Source organism: Nanorana parkeri, unplaced genomic scaffold, assembly GCF_000935625.1.
Source record: "Nanorana parkeri isolate BGI_ZX_2015 unplaced genomic scaffold, ASM93562v1 scaffold885, whole genome shotgun sequence".
Lineage (NCBI taxonomy): Eukaryota > Metazoa > Chordata > Amphibia > Anura > Dicroglossidae > Nanorana > Nanorana parkeri.
This window is the reverse complement of record NW_017307153.1, coordinates 481,768-502,651: the sequence shown is the minus strand read 5'-3', so window position 1 is coordinate 502,651 and position 20,884 is coordinate 481,768. Positions and strand designations below refer to the sequence as shown.

General features: G+C 41.6%; 1 protein-coding gene across 1 annotated transcript in view; it reads left to right on the top strand.

Moving 5' to 3' along the window:
- Window positions 1-20,884, top strand: part of TNRC6B (trinucleotide repeat containing 6B) — a 132,041-nt gene that overhangs the window by 27,382 nt on the left and 83,775 nt on the right. The gene's annotated exons all lie outside the window — the stretch shown is intronic.

The window sequence follows — 20,884 nt, the reverse complement described above, 5'->3', positions numbered from 1 at the left end:
TGGCTGGATCAAATCCTTTTAAGCGCATTACACTGATATTGACCCAGAGATCGTTGATCGTATGGATCTAGGTGTCTTTGGCGTTGAATTTTTAGATGCGATGGTCTGTTGCAAGCTTCCTGTTTACTGTCTCGCATTGGTCTTTTGTCAGTGCTGTTGTGCAGGGCTCTGAGGCTGAACTAGACTGCAGAGTTTGCAAGAAGTGCTTACTTAGTATGGCCTTTGGGGGAACATTTAATGCTACCATCGATGATGATTTGAGGGGGTTATTAGTATCTACTTTCCTAGAATAGCAGGAAGCAGACTTGCAAGTCCTCTACCCCTTTTCAGAAGCATCTCTTTCACTTCCAGGTGGAGGCCCCCTAAGTTTGGCTTTCCTTCCACTCTCAAAACCTGGCATTCCAACTTTTCAAGTCCACCAACAAGCCTTCCTCGGTATGAAGGTGCACCTCTACTTTATAGTGTAGGGAAATGTCTATTGGCCTTTGCAAATGATTGTATGTCATTTATTCCTGATGCTTGGTTGCAAGAGGTGTCCTAAGGTAATAAGCTTGAGTTTTGCCTTCTTGCTTTCTCATCTACAATTATCTAGTGTCTCTTCCGTGCCTAGTCCATCTCTGTTTTGCACTCTTGATCCTTGGACAAACGAGCTCATACCCCAGTCCCTCCTTTGGAAAATTTTCAGAGGTTTTACTCCATCCTGTTCACTTTTCCAAAGCCCATAGGGGGCATTCACCCTATTCTGGACCTCAAAACCTTAAATGCTTACATTCGTGTTCAAAAATTCTGTACAGAATCAAAGATTTGTTATTGCCTCTCTCAGCATCAAAGGTACCTTCTGACCTCAGTGGACATAAAGGATGCATTACCAGCTAGAATTCAGATTTCTTGTGCATCAGCTCTTCCTGCACATTGTAGTGGGGTCCCTGCACTACCAATTTGGTTGCACTCCCCTTCGGCCTGTCCTCTGCACCTCAGGTGTTCACTAAGGTGCTGGCTCTAGTGTTGTCCCTCTTGCTCTCAAGGAATATTGATTATGGGATACTTGGACAACCTCCTCTAAAGGGAACATTTTGCGTGGGCAGTGGAGTAGTGTAACTTGGATTGTCCAGATGTTGCAGAGATTCAAAGTAGTTTCTGACTCCATTTCTTGGAATAACTAATGACGCTGGATGTGGACCTCCTGGCCTCCAGGTTTAACAACCTGCATAGGTTTGTATCCAGGTCCAGTGATCATCTGGCAGAAGCAGTGTATGTGCTAGTGGCTCTATGTGATCAGTACGTCTTGATCTATGCCTTTTCTTTTTCTGAAGTTTCTTGCTAGACTGCTTTGCAGGATTGAGATTGAGGGCATTTTGGTGGTTGTCACTGCCCCGGATTGGCCAAGGAGAGTGTGGTACATCGACTTGGTAAGACTTCTTGCAAATGCACCTTTTTGCAGACCACCTGGCCTTTGCCAGACAGCCTAGATCTGCTGTCCCACAGACTGATTTGAAGCCCAGGTTCTGTGGTACAGGGTCATCTCTGATAATGTTATCCCTACGTTGCACAAGGCTCGGAATTCTGTTTTCTGCAAGGTTTTTAATCGGACGTGGAAGGCGTGCTTCACTTGGTGTTCGTTTTTTAGAGGAGTTTCTCCGTGGGACGGAGCTTTTCAGAGTCTGCACCACCGGTTTTACCTTAGTACTATTAAGGACCAGGACTCTACTCTTGCCATTTTTTCCCCAGAGATCAGGTTGCAAGATGCAAAAATCCTATTATATGGCAGCATTCCAGTCTGTAGATGAGGTGCCTGCATTCGTTTTCTTTTTTTCAGGCTATTGTTTTCCTTTTTCATATATATAAGGAGAATTATGGGGATAGTGAAATACACTCATCCCCATACTTGGAGCCAACGTGTGACACTGCAGCTATCACACGTCAACTCTATTGATAGAGAACAGTGACTGTCTGTCACTGCTCCTCACTGGGATTTCTCCCTCCCTTCTCCGTTCCTCTGGCTTTGACTAGAGAGGCAGGGCCAGCTGTCAGTTGACCAGTGGGGTGCATCCCGACCATTTTGGCCATGATCTTTCCCGGCTGCAGCACAGCTCTGCGCCGTCAGCATATAGTGGACAATAGCCTGCTATTTGCTGAGTTTTGGGTCACAGGAGGACATTGGTAAATGTCATATTGTGACCCTAAATAGAACAATGGCAAAAAAGGTTTGGCTATATTTCTCTTTTAATCCTGCAAATGACACACTTGGGAGGCAACGCTCAGGAGCTGTAGTTGTCACCCAGGCAGGACCTCAAACATATCTCCAATCTGGAGCAGTTACCCATAGTAACCAATCAGCTTCTCTCTTCAGTTTGTTCAGTTGAGCTTTGAAAATGAAAGATAGAAGCTGATTGGTTGCCGTGGGCAACTGCTCCAGTTTTAACAAATTCCCCTCATTGTATTTCTGGCAAGATCAACAAATATTTTCTTTGCTTGCTGAGAAGGTTCTTTATATGAAAACGAATACATCGAGCTTATCATAGAACCGGTAATTTGCAATATATGCACATTTTGTTCTTTTGGTTTAGATATTCTGTAAACTTTCCTCATTTATAATTTGATTTTTTTAGGTGTGATAACCTGATTTTTCAGTTATTTTGTGTTTTATATTTAATTAGCTTCTAAAGCTTCTACACATAAATTGCCTTATTGATATGGCCCCCCAAAAAATCTTACTGCAGGGGTATATTGGAATGTTGAATTTTTCTGCATGTTGGGGAGTGTAAAAACAATCTGTCCTCAAAAAAAAATGTATGTTCATAGAATGGATAATTACTCTAAAAGTGCTTGCATAGGTAACTTTAAAACGCCACTTGCTGAGTGTAGCTGCGGTGCACTATTAAGAAACAAATACCAGTCTGGAATCTAAAGCAGAGAAATGCCATGGCTGAAATCCAGGACCTGCTTCTCGGCAGCAGTGATCAAGCCACTGTCTCTTTAAGTGTGGTAGGCCCTCCTCTTTTCACTGGCTGTCCTGATTGACAAGTCTAGCCCTGGTCACATGACCTGCCTCTATTTGAAGGTCACAAAAAAAGCTGCTTCCTTCAGAGAGGGAGAGCGAGCTAGAGGGAGGAGGAGAGAGAGCAGAGAGAACGATCAATGCAAAATGGCTGCCAGTCTCTGGTTTATGCACATTTACCTTTAACGAAAAAAGCAAAAGTGTGCTTGGAATTTATTTTTATTATTGTTTTTGAATTTACGTCTGTTTTTATTTTGTGTATTATTCCTTCATTTTTTGTACTGGATTTACCTTGTATGCCTCAAATCGCTGGATTATAGCACAGTTGCACTTTATAAGGTCAGTACTGTGGAATATTTCGATGCCGTGTCTCCAGTAATTGCTCGGTTTGCTATGTGTGTGTTTGATTGAAGCATGGTTTTACTGATCTACAGATCTGGTTTGCCATCTGTGCATTTCTGTAGCTTTTGCTGTCGTTGTACACATTGTTTATATTGTAGATCTCTACTAGGGGAAGCCTTCAGTTGCTGCAGTGTATATCTGAGTCTTGGTTAAAAAAATAATAATAGCGTGCTACATATTCGTGTATTTTACTGTGAATTAAAAATAGTTTGGAATTGTGACTCCTTTATTCCTTTTTTTTATTTTTTTTATTTTTGATTTTTTTTTTCACGCCACTGCAGCAATTTTAGTGTTTTCTTGATTATGATGTACTGATATCTCATTTGTCTGCTGTTTTAGAAATGTTTACTCTTTGTGTGCCTTTTTTCATTTATTCAGTTAAATTTGAGGTGTATAGGGATCTTGTTTAAAGGTTTTTGTGTTTTTTTTTCTTTTCTCCGTGTCATGCAGGCACTTGTCTGCTGCAAAAACAAAAGGCATTTTTATTGTCATACCATTCCACAACCGTAAATTGCACCAGTGAATCTTTCTTAAATATCAACGGATTTGCATTTTCAAAGCCACTGAAGGCCTAACAGGAGGGAGAGAAGGAAGGAAGGGAGGGGGAGGAGGGAGAGTGAATGTTGTGGGGGTTGGGGGCTTTTTCTTTTTCCCTGTATGCGTTCAAGCTACTGTATATATACAGACTGCAGGCATCTGCAATGTTTGTGATCTACGGCTACACTGGGCTTTCTTTTTAAAGACTAAATGGCCGTATGTTTGTGCTTGGAAAAGGTGCTAATTATTGTTTGAGAGCAAAGTGTCACATAGGATTACATCTCTCTTCTGAGCTTGTACTTTAACCCCTCCCTCTATGGGACATTGTTTCTTTCCCCTTTACGCATGTGTAAAACTTTTCAGAAAGAGGTAGTGTTTAATAATCATTCACAAAATTATTTTTATGTTGCTGTTTTTTCACAGTCTCTGAGGTTTATCATAACAGTTGAAAAGAGATGGTCTTGTTGACTGTTGTCTGCTCACAATGGTATTTCTTGCATAATTATATAGCAGCCGATCTGATGACTTGGGTATTATGTAGTGTGGAAAGGGGTGTGTGCTTGGCTCTAAAGGGGGAATTTGTTTGCATGTGTGACACCAGGCAAAAGTTGTATTGAAAAGTAGTAAATGCAGATTCTGATGGAAGGCTTTTTAATAGGTTCATTCTTATTTGCAAGCTGTGTGGATTCATGTTTAGAGAGAGATCGTGAAAGTAGATCTCATTATGACCGAGTGCAATGTACCTTCCAGTGTAATCGAGCTTGTCAAACCTACACAATCGACTTCCAGGGCATTCTGCTGCTTGTAGTTGAAATGTGTCCATAACTAGTCAGTCAGATCTGTTTTGATGACCTGTGTGAGCAGCTTGAATGCAGAAATGATGAAAAGATAACATGCTTAATTAACCTGCATTGTCATTTAAAAAACAAATACTATGTATGGGGAGACAGTCTTGACAGTCCCACAAAGTGCTGTGCTGGCATGTACCACGTTTATCAGACGCTGTAAATTTACATTTTCCTTATGTAATATCTTATGTGCAGAAGTATTAGTACATGAATGTCTGGTACCTGGCATGAGTTCTCCCTTGACACTGGAGTGTCCTAAAAGTGTGTATTATTTTAAATGGCTCAGTACACAAAAGTATGAAGCCTTTGCTTTAATGTGAGCTGGATCCTGTCGGAAATGGTGCCTGCTGCATCTTGCAGGCTTTAATGTTGCAGAATGAATTCTTTTAATTTACTACTAGAAGAGCCCTAGATGACGAGACCAGTTTTGAACATTTGACTACTGTAGTCAGTTTTCAGATTGTAAAATATTCAGTGATCTAGGAGGCCCCCACAGATACAGCGACACAGTGGTGGAAGCTAAGCCTAGAATCCCAAACTCAACAGGTAGACACCTACTTACTTGGGTTCTTTTGTGGCAACATATAACAGCTTTTTGACTTGTACACTACCCATTTGATGGACTAGTTGACCTAAAATCATGTGATTATTAACATTCACCAATATGGACATAAAAACTCCCCAGAAACTACACTATTTGGCATATTTGGTCAAATATTGTTTTAGCAATGCACAATCCTATCCGTATTGGACACTTTTAAGCCCCCTAAGCTGCTTATTATGTGCAAGCATGGCCAATATTTCATTTTTCATAAGAAGAAAGTTAATTGTGCTTGTGCTGCTAGTCCATGTTAACCTTCCACACACTACTGAATGCATGTCTCTGTTTTTGTCTGTTGGAGCGATTTCCCTTTATGTCATGACAGAATGTGAGGGGTGAATGTCCCCAGTAGGGACACAGATGGGAATAAAAACCTCACAGGGGCTCTGAGGCTTTTTAACACAGTCTGATCAGGAAGAGACTTGTACGGATGTCACAGTTTTGACATTTGTGTCTGTCCAGTTTTTTCCCTCTATTTTATAATGGAGGACAAATTTTCTTCTACCATGGCGGTTGCTTGCCAAATTTCATACTTCAAAATAAAATGTAACTATATATGGCACCAGTGTTAATATCTGTGGGTCTTTATAAAGTCAGTATATGTGTTTGTGATGATTTCGTTGTATGCAATGTCGGTATATTTTTTTGTGATGGTTTGTGCGTGTGTATTGTCAGCATTTCTTTGATGTAGGTATGTTAATGTTTCTGTGTCATATCAGTATGTATGTATACACTATATTACCAAAAGTATTGGGACACCCCTCCATTGGATTCGGGTTTTCTGTGAAATTTCCTTGCTACTAAATATTCCACGGTCACCTGTTAGTGGTATTCTAACAAAGTGGAAGCAACTGGGAACAACAGCAACTCAGCCATGAAGTGGTAGGCCACCTAAAATGACAGAGCGGGGTCAGTGCATGCTGAAGCGCACAGTGCGCAGAAGTCGCCAACTGTCTGCAGAGTCAATAGCTACAGACCTCCAAACTTTGTGTGGCCTTCAGATTGGCACAACAACAGTGCGTAAAGAGCTTCATGGATAGGGGTTATAGCGTGGGGTTTTTTCTCAGGGGTTGTCTTGGCCCCTTAGTTCCAGTGAAGGGAAGGCATCAGCATACCAAGGCATTTTGGACAATTCCATGCTCCCAACTTTGTGGGAACAGTTTGGAGATGGCCCTTTCCTGTTCCAACATGACTGCGAACCAGTGCACAAAGCAAGGTCCATAAAGACATGGGTGAGCGAGTTTGAGGTGGAGGAACTTGACTGGCCTGCACAGAGTCCTGACCTCAACTTGATAGAACACCTTTGGGATGAATTAGAGCGGAGACTGCGAGCCCGGCTTTCTCTCCAACATCAGTACCGGACCTCACAAATGCGCTTCTAGAAGAATGGTCAAACACTCCTAAACCTTGTGGACAGTCTTCCCGGAAGAGTTGAAGCTGCAAAGGGTGGGCCAACTCAATACTGGATCCTACAGACTAAGATGCCATTAAAGTTCATGTGCGTGTAAAGGCAGGCGTCCCAATACTTTAGGTAATGTCATTTAATCATAGAGGGCCAACAGATTCAAACATGCAGTCTGCATTCGACAAATGCAGACCTTGTAGCTGTTCCCTTATGTCAGGTAAGCAGTCCATCACCGCGTGCCTGACTTGTCAGCTGGCTGGATATGTACCTGTAAGCGGTACTTTGAGACCCCTGGTCTATGGGGAATCAAATGTGAACTTGTGACCGTTTGCGCCAGATTGGGGGTAATCTGATGTAATCAGGTCCAGTGAAATTAAGCTCTGATCCTTGTTGCTTTTCCTGAGCTGGCAGTATATGAAGGTAACTGGATGTAAAATGGACGCACGTCCGTTTAGATCCACCTACCCATAGACTAACATTGGGCTTCCAATCAGGTCCGCCTGTCAGTTTTTCTGTTTTAGTTTAAAGCCCAGCTGAAGTGGCTTTAAACTGGCCCACGGTGGATTCCGTTTTCCCGCGTTTGAGCGGTTTTTTATTTCGCTTAAAAAGGGCTTTCAGGTGCAGTCCAGTGCATTCCAGTGCATTTGTATGCGGTTTTGATGCATTTCCAGAGAAAATGAGCCGAGCAGTATTTTTTTTTGTGTGTGGTCCAGAATGGACTGCACTGGTGTGAACAGAGGCCAGGAATACCATAGGGATACATTGGGATGCATTTTTGGTCTGGGAACAAACTGTTCTGGTCTGGACATGATCCGGACATGGTGTGAACAAGTCCTAAATGTTCTTGAGGCGATACTGCTGCCTCCTGAATGAAAGGTTTTTTAAATAGGCTTTTCAATTGAAGTAGTACACTGTAACCACGTGAGTTCCATTTATTTAAATTGTAGCATTTGACAAGCCGCATCGCCTGTCAAATGTGACATGCTGTATATTTTCTTTGCAGCCGCAGTGTTGAAATTCCAGCAGGTGGCTGAGGGTGGTTAAAACTAGTCATCAACTGTGGTAGCCAAACTGCGGCCCTTCCGCTGTGGTGAAACTACAAATACCCCGAGGCATTGGAAGAACTCAACAGCCACAGGCATGACTCCCCGAGGCAGAGGCATGATGGGATTTGTAGATAGGCTACTCCTGTTACCGTGTGGCCAGCTTAAATGTCCATGACTGTTTACTGTATGTGACTAATAAAACTTGTGCTGCCAAAGAAATCTGCAGAGCATTGCAGTGTGTTTCCTATTTTTTCAGCAGAGTTGAAATGTTGACATCTACTAGCAGGATTTGGTTTGCATCCTTTTTACACTTGGCTGGAATAGAGTGTAGTGTTTGTCTTGAAACATACAGGTGAAACTCGAATAATTAGAATATCGTGCAAAAGTAATTGCAGTAAGTTCTGCAAAAGGGGCCCAAACCAAGTACTGAGTACATATGCATGCTTGTACTTTTCAGAGGTCCGATATTGTTTTATGTACAATCCTTGTTTTATTGATTGCATGTAATCTACTTTTTTGAGGTTGTGGATTTGGGGTTCTTGGGGTTTTCATGAACTGTAAGCCATAATCATCACAATTATGACAAATCACGGCTTGAATTATCTTGCTTTGCATGTAATGATCTCATATATTAGTTTCACCTTTTAAGTTGCATTAGTGAAATAAATTAACTTTGCACGATATTCTAATCGAGTTTCACCTGTATTTCTGCTTTTTAGGAAATGTGCTTGTTAGAGATGTAGAGCAGCTCCTTTTTAGATTGCCTGTGTTTTTGGTCAGTTAGGCATTGTGGATGTGTAAGATGATTGTGGTTTCAGAACTGTAACTTTTACCCATGTCAGCAGAGGGAATACCATGCTTTGGATCCAGTCAAACCTTCACTATAGTAATGAGGTGGTTTTAGCATTGTGCTATGATTTGAAAAACTTCTATAACAGTACAAATGCTGTTACCTCCCAATGCTATTTTTCCCCCTTTAACACTTTCGCTGCCAAGCCCTCCGGAACATTTTGCAACTCAGCTGGCCACGCCATTTTTGCAATTTTTCACATTGATTTGATTTTCAACTGCTGCGTTGCCAGCGTTTGTAAAAGTCCCCGGTAGAATAAAAAGATGGTGCTACTAAATTTGTAGGCCCTGCGATAATTGCACAAATGTTTCTCAAATTAACATGTAACCGATAAAAATACACAATTCAATTGATAAAGCACTCAAATTAGTATCTGTGCACAAAAAATATTATTTTCTGACTAAATCTAAAAGATAAAACTGTATTGAGTTAATAAATATTCTTTGTTAATGGCTGTCATCAGCGGCTAATTTAACAAGGACTGTCTGGGGAACAGTTCTGGTATAAATTCATGGTCGCTAAAGCGACCATGAGCTTAAACCAGAACTGTAACTGCCACCTCCGTAAGGCATACTGACCTGGCCAGCTGGGAACAGTTTTGTTCCACCATATGTCTTACGGCGGTGGCAGCGAAAGGGTTATGGTGATCTTGTGTCAAGCTTTTGCACCCTGTTATAAAAAAAGATGGATGCTTACCTTTATGGTTGCAGTGGGTTAAATCTTTCCTCACTTTGTGAGCTACAACAGCCAATGCTTTTTAGCACCTCTCGGGTCATTATGATTGGCCTGCCAACACACCATAGTGGATGAAAAGAACACACAACACGTTGTTTTTCACAGTATGTGCATTGTGGTGTGCACTTGAATTAAAGGGTCCTTTTAAAAAGGAAAAAAAAAATGTTGAAGTGGTATTTAAGTCACTGCCCACTGGAAAGGTAACATAAAGCCTGCTGTCATATCCTCCACATTCCTCTTCTGCACATACTGGCTGCCATTATACCCTCAGTGCACGTCACTGCCCACTAGCACTACTTTTCAGCATTGTTTATATTATTCCAAACATTTGCCTGTTCTGAAATGGCCACACTTTTGCTAGTTCTCTCTGATTTTCTGTCCCAGAAGTATGTAGACTAGGCAATTGATATTTTCTGAAGGTCAACAATGTTGGCCCCTAGATTTCTCTAGGTACAGGCAACTGTTACCAGCATGTTTTTTTGTACAACCTTGCCTGACATCTTGTGGCCAAGTCTGCCCCGATTAAAGATTTGATTGCCAAACTTGTGTGTGGTTGACTTACCAGTATAGATTTACCACCCATTAGATTGTGACCAAAGAGAAAAAGCACTCGGATATCCCGGGCACCAAACATTCATGTTAGCAGTCATTATGTATTACCCGCCTGCTGCCATCTGAAGGATTGTTGGTACCTTTGCATATCCGAAAGGAAAGCTTGATTTACAAACCTATGGAGTGACTACATAAAGGTTAATTTTGTTTTATTTTCCCTTGCAGGTAGCCACAACCCCAGATATTTTCTGCACAAATTTGTGTGATCTGTATACTTACTGGATACCGTCACAAAAGGTTGCTGACAGGCTATACTGGCAACCAAAGTGGATGCCTTGGCATTACCCAAATCCCCCCCAACCTCCATCTCTTCCTTCTAGAGCAGGGGTAGGTAAACTGGTGAAACTACATATCCCATCATGCATCTGCCTCTGGGAGTCGTGGCTGCCAGTCTTGAAATGCCTCATGGGATTAGTAGTCCCACAACAGCTGGAGGGCCAGAGTTTGGCTACCCCTGCTCTAGAGCATGTCCCAGCATTTTTTATTTTTTTTAATCTTACCCTATCTTACCCTGTTCCTGTAGTGAGCAACCACTTTTATTGTATTATATTGAGAATCTTCACACAATTGAATAACCACTTCAATTATACAATCATGGGAAAGGCAGATTCTGGTTTACTTATATTATCTGTGCATGATTCGGTATTTAGAGGAGACAAAAATGTAGCTTTTTTTTCACGTGATTTGGATAATTGAAATGGCGATTCACACATATTATGGTAATTTTTGGTGAAACCTTTTGTTAAAAATGGTAATAAACATAGAACAAATGCACACATTGTGAAATAACATAAGTATTTTTATTTTTTTTAAATTCCCAAACATCTGACAGTTCATAAAACAAATCGGATTTATTGAAAGTTCATACCATCCACGTATACATTAAATTTATCCCACACGATCCTATAGCCGATTACGCATTCCACCAGATAGACAGTCTCTATGATTACGCCTATCTGGTGGAAAGCGTGAACGGCTATAGGATCGGTGTGGGATTAAATTACTGTGTACTTGGATGGTACGAACTTTTAATCAATCTGATTTTTTTTTAATGAACTGTAGGATGTGCGGCTCTACGTTGGAGTTTCAGAATTTTGTTATGCCAGCTAGTATGCTTGGAGCCTGCACCTGATTGATGTGCCTGGTTGGGTCGGTGTTGTCTGATTTTGGGAATTGAGCGGTGTATAAGTAGTTTGTTTAGGTGTGCATGTGCTTAAGGCTGATTTGCACTATTGTGTTAATGCAACGCACAAAAACATATTGTAAGCCATCCCCTAAATGACCGGCTGTCCTGTACCTGTTTTGATCCTAATAGGTTGGACTAATGTCTTTATTCAACCTCAAATACTATGTAACTATGTAACTATGAGTAATTTGTTAAAAGTGGACCACTTCCTCTGTGGATCAGGCAGTATCCTGCCTTAACATGGAAATGATGGTCCCCGTTGAGGATGCGCTGTGTTTAAGGATCCCAATGATAAGCAATAGTAAGCCCTTTGCAAAACATTGATTTTCTCTGGCAGGCCCTGCTTTGCAACCTGCCTTGGCTGTCATGCTAGTCTGTCCAACTCTAGCCAACTGAACAAAGGCTGTGCGTCTCTGCTACTCCAGTGTTCACCGTGTGTGTGTCCCCCTTTCTATCCTTGTTGTGCTCTCCGGGAATCCCTATTGTGGGGTATGCTGATGACCTCCTGCTAATGGAGCAGGCAGCACAGATTCTGACTGACATTGTAGCCTGAACGATCCAGAGCTTTGAAAGTTCAGGAACCAGCCTAACCTCTGAGGTCAGCTCTGGAACTGACTTTCTGCTTGGAGTATCTTGGTCTTGTTCTAGCAACAGCTAAAGCCAGAGTTTTCTTTCCTTAGAATACGTTTCAAACTCTCCATTCCCTGGCTGTTCAAGTGTGTCTCAACTATACAGTTTGAGGGTTCTGGGGCTGTTGGCAGCTTCCTTTTGAGGAAGTCCCATTTGCCCAGTTCCACTTTTCATGATGAGGCTCCTCAGCCTACCCCTAGCGCAGCACTGGCAGTTCTTGCACCAAGTAGCCATTCAAAATATGCTACCCGGTGCCGAGTGTCAGCTTGAGGTAGGGTGGGCTCCATCCATATGTGCATTGATTACAGCTCCCTTCGTTGTCCTGTAGAGGTGCCTGGACCGGTGTGATGTAACATCCTGGCTCTCTGCACCTCTACAGGGTTTGCAAGGGAGCTGTACAAGCACTGCACATATGGATGGAGCTTTATCACAGTACAGCAGCCCACACTGGACCCCAGGCTAAGGATCCACTCCAGTTCTCAAAAGGTAGGGAGACTGGGTAGATCTTAAAAAAAAAAGTGTATCTGTGTGTGAGATTGTGTCTGTGGTTGTGTCTTTTTGAGGGCCCATTCACACTAGTACATTCATACTAGGAATGTGCGTTAATCGCACAGTTCCGTCCGATTAACGCACTGTACTTCCCAATCGCACCTACCAAGCGTTTTAGTGTGAAAAGTGCATTGCCATTCATTTTAATGGCACCCCAAATGCACCTCCCACCCACAGTTCTATTGCCCGCATCGGAACGCGCAGTACCGCAGTGCCGTTCGTTCCATTGCAGTGCAACTTGGGTCACGACTTAATGACAAAGGAGGAATGTGGGTGCTGAGGTTACACAGGTTGAGAACCACTGCTCTACACACTGTAGAAGTGCAGCTTAGCTCCAGTAGTTGTCATTTTGAGTTTATAGTGTTTACTGTTCGATATAGGCTTTGTAATTTTAATTGCACTACTGGCAAGCCAGACCAGGACTTTGCTTGGAGATTTAGTTTATCCTCTAGTCAGAAGGAGAGCAGCAATTGCAACCCCCGAAGAGTTTATTACACTGAACTTAAGTTTCCGTTAATACCTAGGTGTCGGCGTTTTGCACATTTTTATGTGCGTTAGACGTGCATATACAAAGACGCACATTTTGATAAGCAGATTGAAATGCATTGTGGTGAATGAGCAAACATGCACACAGAAATGTGCAAACCGCTTGTGTTGCACGTTTTCATGTGCTTCCATTGAAATCTAAATGCGCTGTAATCTGTCCAAAAGAAGCTCATGTACCTTTTACAGCGTTTGGCGTTTTACAGCTTGCAACAAAATTCAGTGTTAACAGGGGCCATAGAAATGAATGGGATTTCTTGTGTTGATAGTTTTGTCGTGAATAGCTTTGAGCTTCTAAATGCCCAGGTGTGAACAGGGATTCATTTATTCTCCTTGTAAGTTGAATCAACCTGCTTCAAGCTGCTTTTGTGTTCCCATTAAAGTGTATGGTGGGCAGAAGCAGTTCTGAACACCACAGCAAGCCCGTCGATAAAGGTCCTTATACTGTGTGGTAGGTGGATGTCTTTCATGTGTCTCCCACAGTTTACAGCTGCATTTGTGTTCTCACAGCCCTCATGTTTACTGTGTGCACACCTTTGGCTATAGTCCATGCCATTTTACCGGTTTAAGAATATCACTGTAAGGATCTGCTATATGAAGAGGAGAGGGTTAGGCAAGATCTAAGATATTGGACACTGTTTTGCAGGTAGCCTAAAAGTGAATTCTGCTGATGAGAAAAGCAATATTAGAAATGGTTGTTTCAGCAACCCAAATGACTGCTTGTTTGCCACAGTTTGTTCAAGCCATTTAAATGTTTGTTGTACTTCTCATTTAAAGGAGAACTATGAGGTGAGTGCTTTTCACTCACCTCCATAGTTCTAGCCGACCTGTGACAATTAGACTGTCACCGGTCGGCTCAGTAGATCGGGAGGTGAGCGAACACATGCCGGTGTTCGCTCACTTCTCGATCCTGTCACGGCTCTCTGCTGTGACAGTGGGAGGGGCTGGATTTCGCTCTCCCCGTTCCGCCAGCGCTGACTGGCGGAACGGACGGGGGAGGGGGCGGGTACAGCTGGCTCTGCCTCTAGATAGGCAGAGCCAGCTGTCACTCACGCAGCTGGGCGGATCTCGACATCGATGTCGGGATCCGCTCCGGCGTCTCCGTATACCGCAAACTGTAGCTAGGGCGACGGGAGGACGCTACTTTGTGTCCTCCCGTTACCCTAAGGAGAACTATGGGGGAAAGCCCTGACCCCATAGTTCTCCTTTTAAGAGTAATCCAAGATGTGTTCCTAAGCTCTTTTAACTGCCTAAATCGCTCATGACAAATGGCCGCCTTTGCTATTCTATTTCTTATTTTTGAATGACAAATTTACTATTTAAACCCTGAATAGATTTGAAAACATCAATACTTTACAGAATTGAATATTAATTGTGTTCAGTTCAGAGCCTAATGTTGGTATAAGTGAACCAGAATGCCTTTTTATATTGCATGTTTTGGCAGTGAGGGGTTTGTGTTTTTATATACTTATTTTACCAGCAAGTATGTTGCATTCACATGTTACTATTCTGTTCCTTCATCAATTTATCCATTCATATTATTTGCCTGCAGTACTGATCATGCGGAGTCAAGTTTGACTGAAATGTGGCAACAGTTCACATTTGTTGATTTTGTGTTTAATGGAAAATTGATTCGATAGTTATCTTTCAGTCCGTGTAAGCCCTGTCATTGCTTTATTTTGAAAGCCTATAATTTTATTTACTGCTAGGAAACCGAGTACCCACACTATAATCACTGTTGCAACTTTTTTTTTCCCAGACAGTCTTTGCGCATGCATGCTGCACGGCAATAATATTTCCACTGCTATAAAATTAGCTTATAGTCTACATCGGGGCTTGACAAATTTGCTTTGAATCTAGGAGCCAACTAAAAAAAGTTAGGAGCCAGGTTTTTTTTTTAAACTAACAAAGCCTTTTTTTTTTATCTTTACAGATGCACAACATAGGTTTACACACAGTTATGTTTCTCAGCTTTTGCCTATTTAAACCTTCTTAGGATCCCTAAGAACTAAGCCCTCGTTCACACCTGAACGTTTTGTAGCGCGTTCTACGCTCGACGAACGCTCTACAAAACGCTCAAAAATATAAATCCCATTGTATTCAATGGTCTTGTTCCACCTCGTTCCGCCCGTCCCTAACGCGCTGCAAAACGGCCCACGCCTGAAAAGGTACAGGTACTACTTTGGGCCGTTTTGTTGCGCGTTTCCATTGGGATACAGCCAAGTAGCCTTCGGAAACGTGCAACGGTCGCGCAACTTTTTTACTGCGAATCGCGGTAAAAAAACGTGCGACAGACGCGCATATGCAATACGCCTAGGTGTGAACGAGACCTTAGATTTAAAATCATAATATGTGAGTGATGCTCTCCTGTCTCTGACTCGCTCACTGCTATTACAGTTTTAAATGTACTAGGTTTTTAAATATATATAAAAATGTTATTGCACAAGCCATTTTTTTTTTTTTTTTTTTTTAAAAAGCCTTTTTTTTTTTTTTTTTTTTTTACTCATCGGCCTACATGTGTCACAGGGAAGCATGGAGGTTCATCTTCAGAGTATAAAATTGCAGAATAAAATAAAAGCCATTAATTACTTCTACTGACCTTACCGGTCCCATGGTAACTTCAAGGGATATATGTCCTTTTTAATCATCTCAAAGTGTAATGATTTAACACTTGAAGGTGCTGGGGCTAAAACCCTTTAGGTCCCATTCACACAACATCCACATAATCTCCAGACCAGATTGTTTCTAGACCCAAAATGCATCCTAATGTATCCCTATGCTTTTTCTGGCCTCTGTCCACACCAGCACAGTCTGTTCCAGACCAGAAAAATACTGCATGTCTATTTTGTCTGGTCTGGAATGCACTGGAACGCATGAAAACACATCAAAAACGCATACAAACGTGCTGGAATGCAGCTGAAATCCCTTTTTAAGCTAAAAACAGCACTGCATGTGGGGACTAGCAGGGAGGAGGAGGAGAGGTGAACATGAGGCAAGTGGAGTGTGGAAGCACCATTCCGCATAGCAACAGCAGATCTACGGGGTTAAGGATGGAGAAGACACGGAGGTGCCGGTATGTTCGGAAGAATAAAAAAACTTAAGCTCTTTTTTTTACCCACTGCGGGTAAGCAACAGAGCTAAAGCTTTTTTTTTTTTTTTAAGATGTTAAAGCCAAATCTTCTGTTTGGCGCCCAGAAATGCATGTCTGGGGGTGTTGGGCAATAGGAATTGCTCACCCCTGGTACAAGGAGTGAACAGGCTGACAAAAGCCCAGGCGCCAGGACGCAATTTGTAATCCCAGGTGCCAGGTCACCATTGTGACTTGTCGTGCCCTGGTTTACATAGTATAAAATGTGTGCAGTTTTTAGTTTTTGTTTTTTACATTTCCAAATAGTAAGAAGTTGTACTACTGAAATAATAAGCGTTTTAAAATGTACTGATCACAAATTCTTTCCAGTTTTATGAAGACAAAGATAAACTGGTGTTAACTAAATGGTCCTAACAGGCCTTGTTTTTAAGGTTTCCTCAACTTTTACAGCTGGATTAATAGGTTTTACTTGCTTAGTTTTTTGTAAAGCACGACCCGACTTTCATCTATGGGCATGCACATACACAATCTCAAAAACTTGATATCGTTTACCCTCTTATTGAATGTTTTACATATATCACTATCTAACTATACTCTGCTCCCCAACACCCCCCCCTTCCTGCTTTCTGTGCAGCTTATTTTAACATTTTATCTGAGGTTTTCTACCTTAAAAATATGGGAGCAGCCAAGTGGAGCCAGTACATCACTGCAGTAATGCACACTCAATCGTGATTGGCATTTAGCAGACATGATGCCTAAACTAACATACACAGTTTTGTCTAAATGGGAATAGTAGACCATAACCAGATGCTGTCTATTATTTGTGTTTGCAGTCTAGATCTCACTGCACATCTCACATAAGACATGAGTTCCTTCTTACAGCTTCTGTATAAGTCAATAATACAGCATTATCACATAATACATTAAGGATCATAGCATATTGCTGGTACTCGCTGGGAAACAATACACATACAGAGAAAAACAACTTGCAGTACACTGTTAGCTGCAGTTCCTTAGACCTAGGATTCAGTTTGCACAGGGGGGCAGGCGCTACAGTATTTTTCTTATCCAGATGAAACTGGGTCTGCCGAAAGTTGATTGTACAACATAGGGCACCACAACAGCGATGGACACCCCCTGAAACCTGGGCGGTATGTCTAAGATGGTTGGTGGGTATCGTAGGGGACTGGGCATCTATACTAGAAGAGAGCCCGCTGCAGTGCCCTTCAGTGAAATATTGGAGATATGCAGTGGGGAGAAGAGGAGAAAATTTAAAGAGCAGCACAGTTGTCCACCAAGCACCACAGGCAGAAGACGATGGGACAGACACGTGAGGCTGGAATTCTGCTTTATAGACCAGACTAGAAAGGAAATCAGTGAGTGAACTGCTGGAGCTTTCCATGACCTTTTTAAATGAGATTTAAACAGTATATCCACATAATATACTTTTAATATTCTTTTTATAAAATCCTTTGATTTGATGCTTTGTCTCAGACAAGTAGGTTATGGTGGGTTGTGTCAGGAATATCTGGGCAGCACATTAAGATGGCTCCATAATTTGAGTTCCCAGAACCCCAGGCAGCAAAGCAGTATTGAAGTGTATCCAAGGCCAAAAAAAAAAAGTATGCCTGCTCATTCCACTGAATCTATATAGGGAGCCATGGTTCTCTTTATCTACATTACATGGAATGCGTAAGAATTTGTAGTTTACAGAAGATAACTTGGAAAGAAGATGACCATGCTTGTACTTTTAGTCCAGTGGAAGTTACAAGGGCACTGCACTTCTGTCAAGTTCTATAGATATATTCTGTACATGCTGAAAATGTTCTTGGCCTGAAAAATAAAAACTAATGCAATGACCACATCTATGGACTGCTAAGCTGAACTATATTATTATTTTTTGTTCTTGGTTCAAATATCCTTTAGGTAGTGGGGAGGCCAAATGTATAACAAGCCATGTCTGTATTGACAATATAAATTAAATCTAATTGCTATGTAAATAAATCCTTTTAAAACATTTTGATATTAAAACACAGCACAACCTTAGTATTTTTTTGATACTGATAACCTATATCAGGATGTTTGATGACTAGAACTGTAGAACAGAGATGTTAACATGTACCTTGTGGAACTTTGCAGCCTGAAGAAACATGTCCATGTTTTAAAAAAGTTTCCGCATTAATAAAAAAGATGAAGAAAAATGTTTGGGCTTTACAGTAGATATACTTTATTGCAGTATTTACCTAACAAGCATTTTTTTATTTTTTTTACGACTTCCAAATGATTAAAAGCCTCTTCTGTTTTTATGATATTAAAGATAAATTCCAGACAGCTGTAAAAATGGAAAGGCAGTGCCCCTTCCCTCTAAGGGTTAATGGATCATTTGTCTGGTCCGGGTTGTACATGACAATGGAGAGACCATGACCAGTGAAGTGGCTCTGAGGCACTGTTCATACTCTAGGGAGAAAGCATTGGGGAGGAATAAGGTGAGTATTTCTCAGTCATAGCAAGTTATTCAAAAGTGTTGTAGAACTTGAATTTACTCATGTGGTTCCCCCTCTTTTTTTCCCCATCACAGATAAATAACAATGAGTGGGACTTTGTATGATCTTACTGGTAGTAATTACTTATTTGGTTATTATAGATTCTTGATTCATGGTACATTGTTAGGTGCGCTGTTTCTTTGTACATTGTTAGGTGCGCTGTTTATTAATGGCACCCCAATGCACCTAGCCATCTCGTGTGTTATATTTTGCCGCAATGCATGGAAACCTATTAACATGCTATGTGGGGCAATGCAATGTTTTTGTCTTCCCTGAGTGTGAATTAGCTGCAGTAGGCAGCCCATTGAAATGAAAGGGCTTCCCTATAGCAGCGTGCCACAATGCACCCTACAATACATCTGCCATGTTGCACCACAGAAGTGTGAACAGGGGCTTACTCTTATCCCACCATAGTGTTGCTATATGTTGTTATGGTGAAAGACATTGCCACTAAGGAGGCGCCGTTTTATTTAACTTATTTGCCCCCTTTGTCTAATTCATTTAGCCTCTCTTTGTTCCTTAATTCCTTTCCACAGTAATGACTTCAATATCTGGTAACTGCACACAATCCTGGGCATGCAGATTTTGGCTAATGCTTTGGAACACAGAACAGTCTCTTCCTCCTATGACCACACCTGAGGGGTGGGTTTTTCCCCCCTATATTCATTATTGATATGAGATTTTTTTAGATGAGTGTGTCCAATTTGCTTTATATTGTATTATTTACTTATTATTTGTGTTTATATTTATAGGATATATACTATATTCTTGAATATGATGTGAGTGGTCTGTGAATTGCAGTTGCGATCTTTTTGAATTAATTAGGACGTGTAATTTTGCCATAATTGTATTGTGGGTAATAAACTATTTACATTTTTCAATATAATGTAGTCCCCGTGTGGTTTTGTGTGCCTAGAGAGAAATAGGATTTGCATTATTTCTTCCCTCTGGTTAAAAAGAGCCTTAAGCCTTGCGGGGGAAGCCTCCTATGAGATAGTACATTATAGGTGATCGGTTAAAGTTTCTATAGCAGCCGGGCATATGTTCAAAAGTCTGTATTGTCGTTGCCATTGTGCACGGCAGGGAAAGTTTTAAATTTACAAACCAATTATTTATTTACTGCTCCACACCCCCCGTCAGTCTACTCAGACTTGCATTTTGAGATGGAGCTGTGAAGCACAACCAGTTTGGAGCACTGCATAGCAGGAAACAGGGCAATCGCCTTTAATGTGAATAGAGTACAAATTGATTTTAAAAAAAGTGATTGAAAAAAAGAAGACTAGTGTAAATCTCTCAACCGTGAAACCTATATCACTATTTTTTGTTCTATAAAATTAACTGCAAATAATGTCACTGAATGCATTCCATTCCCATATGAGCCCCAGCACAGGATGGGGCAGAGTTCATTTTATTTGTTAATGGACTCTTGGTGACCTCGGCCTGCTGTTATGGTAGAAATAGTTGGGCACATTCTGTGTTTTCCGGTGTCCAGATGAAGGAATTACATAAAAGTGTCATAGCACAGCAAAATTTGTCAAAAGACTTCTCTAGAGAGTTCCCCTAATGCTGCTTAAGCCACTGTGGCACCTCTACCAGGTATCTGGATCAGTTTTCTCCTCGCAGAGCCTTGTACCCAGGCCCCGCCAGAAGGAAGATGCACGACTGACCTGTCATGGGTCCTGCTTTTGGGGACCTCCGTGGTACTTGTGTTGCCTGTCCTTCTGATGGGACTGCTTTTAAACATTCCAGTGGTAAAGCATGCAACACCCTGTGTCCTGTGCTGTAGAATCAAGAAAACAGGATTTTTGTCTTACTTATTTGTAGTATATAACAGTACATAGTACCCTCCCCTCTGTATTCTTTGATCCACTCTGTACTGCTTTCTACAAAACTGAGACAGGCTGGGCGTGCAAGGGTTTATGCAGAGCTGTTCTGCTGCTTTGACCAATATGCCAGTGTCTAATCACCTGAAGGTAGCAGAATTACTGGAATAATATACTGGAGGTAAAGGCAAGAGGGGAAAAAAAAATGTAAATAGCCAACCCCTTTGTTCTACAGAACACCTCCGCCTGTTACAGAGCTTAGGAGGGGGAAATGTTCTGTAGTCCTAACATTTTCTTGCCTTTGGTAAGAAGACTTCTTCTCTGTGGGTCTGTGAAGGTTCTGTTTCTTCCAGGTCATGGTATATCTGTAAAAAAATAAATTAAGGCAATTAGGCTGTAACAACTAATCGATAAAATTCAAACCCCCGCAGACTCTGCTTAGCCATTCCGCAGCAACTCTGCTCATCCTTTAATCCCCCCCCCACCAC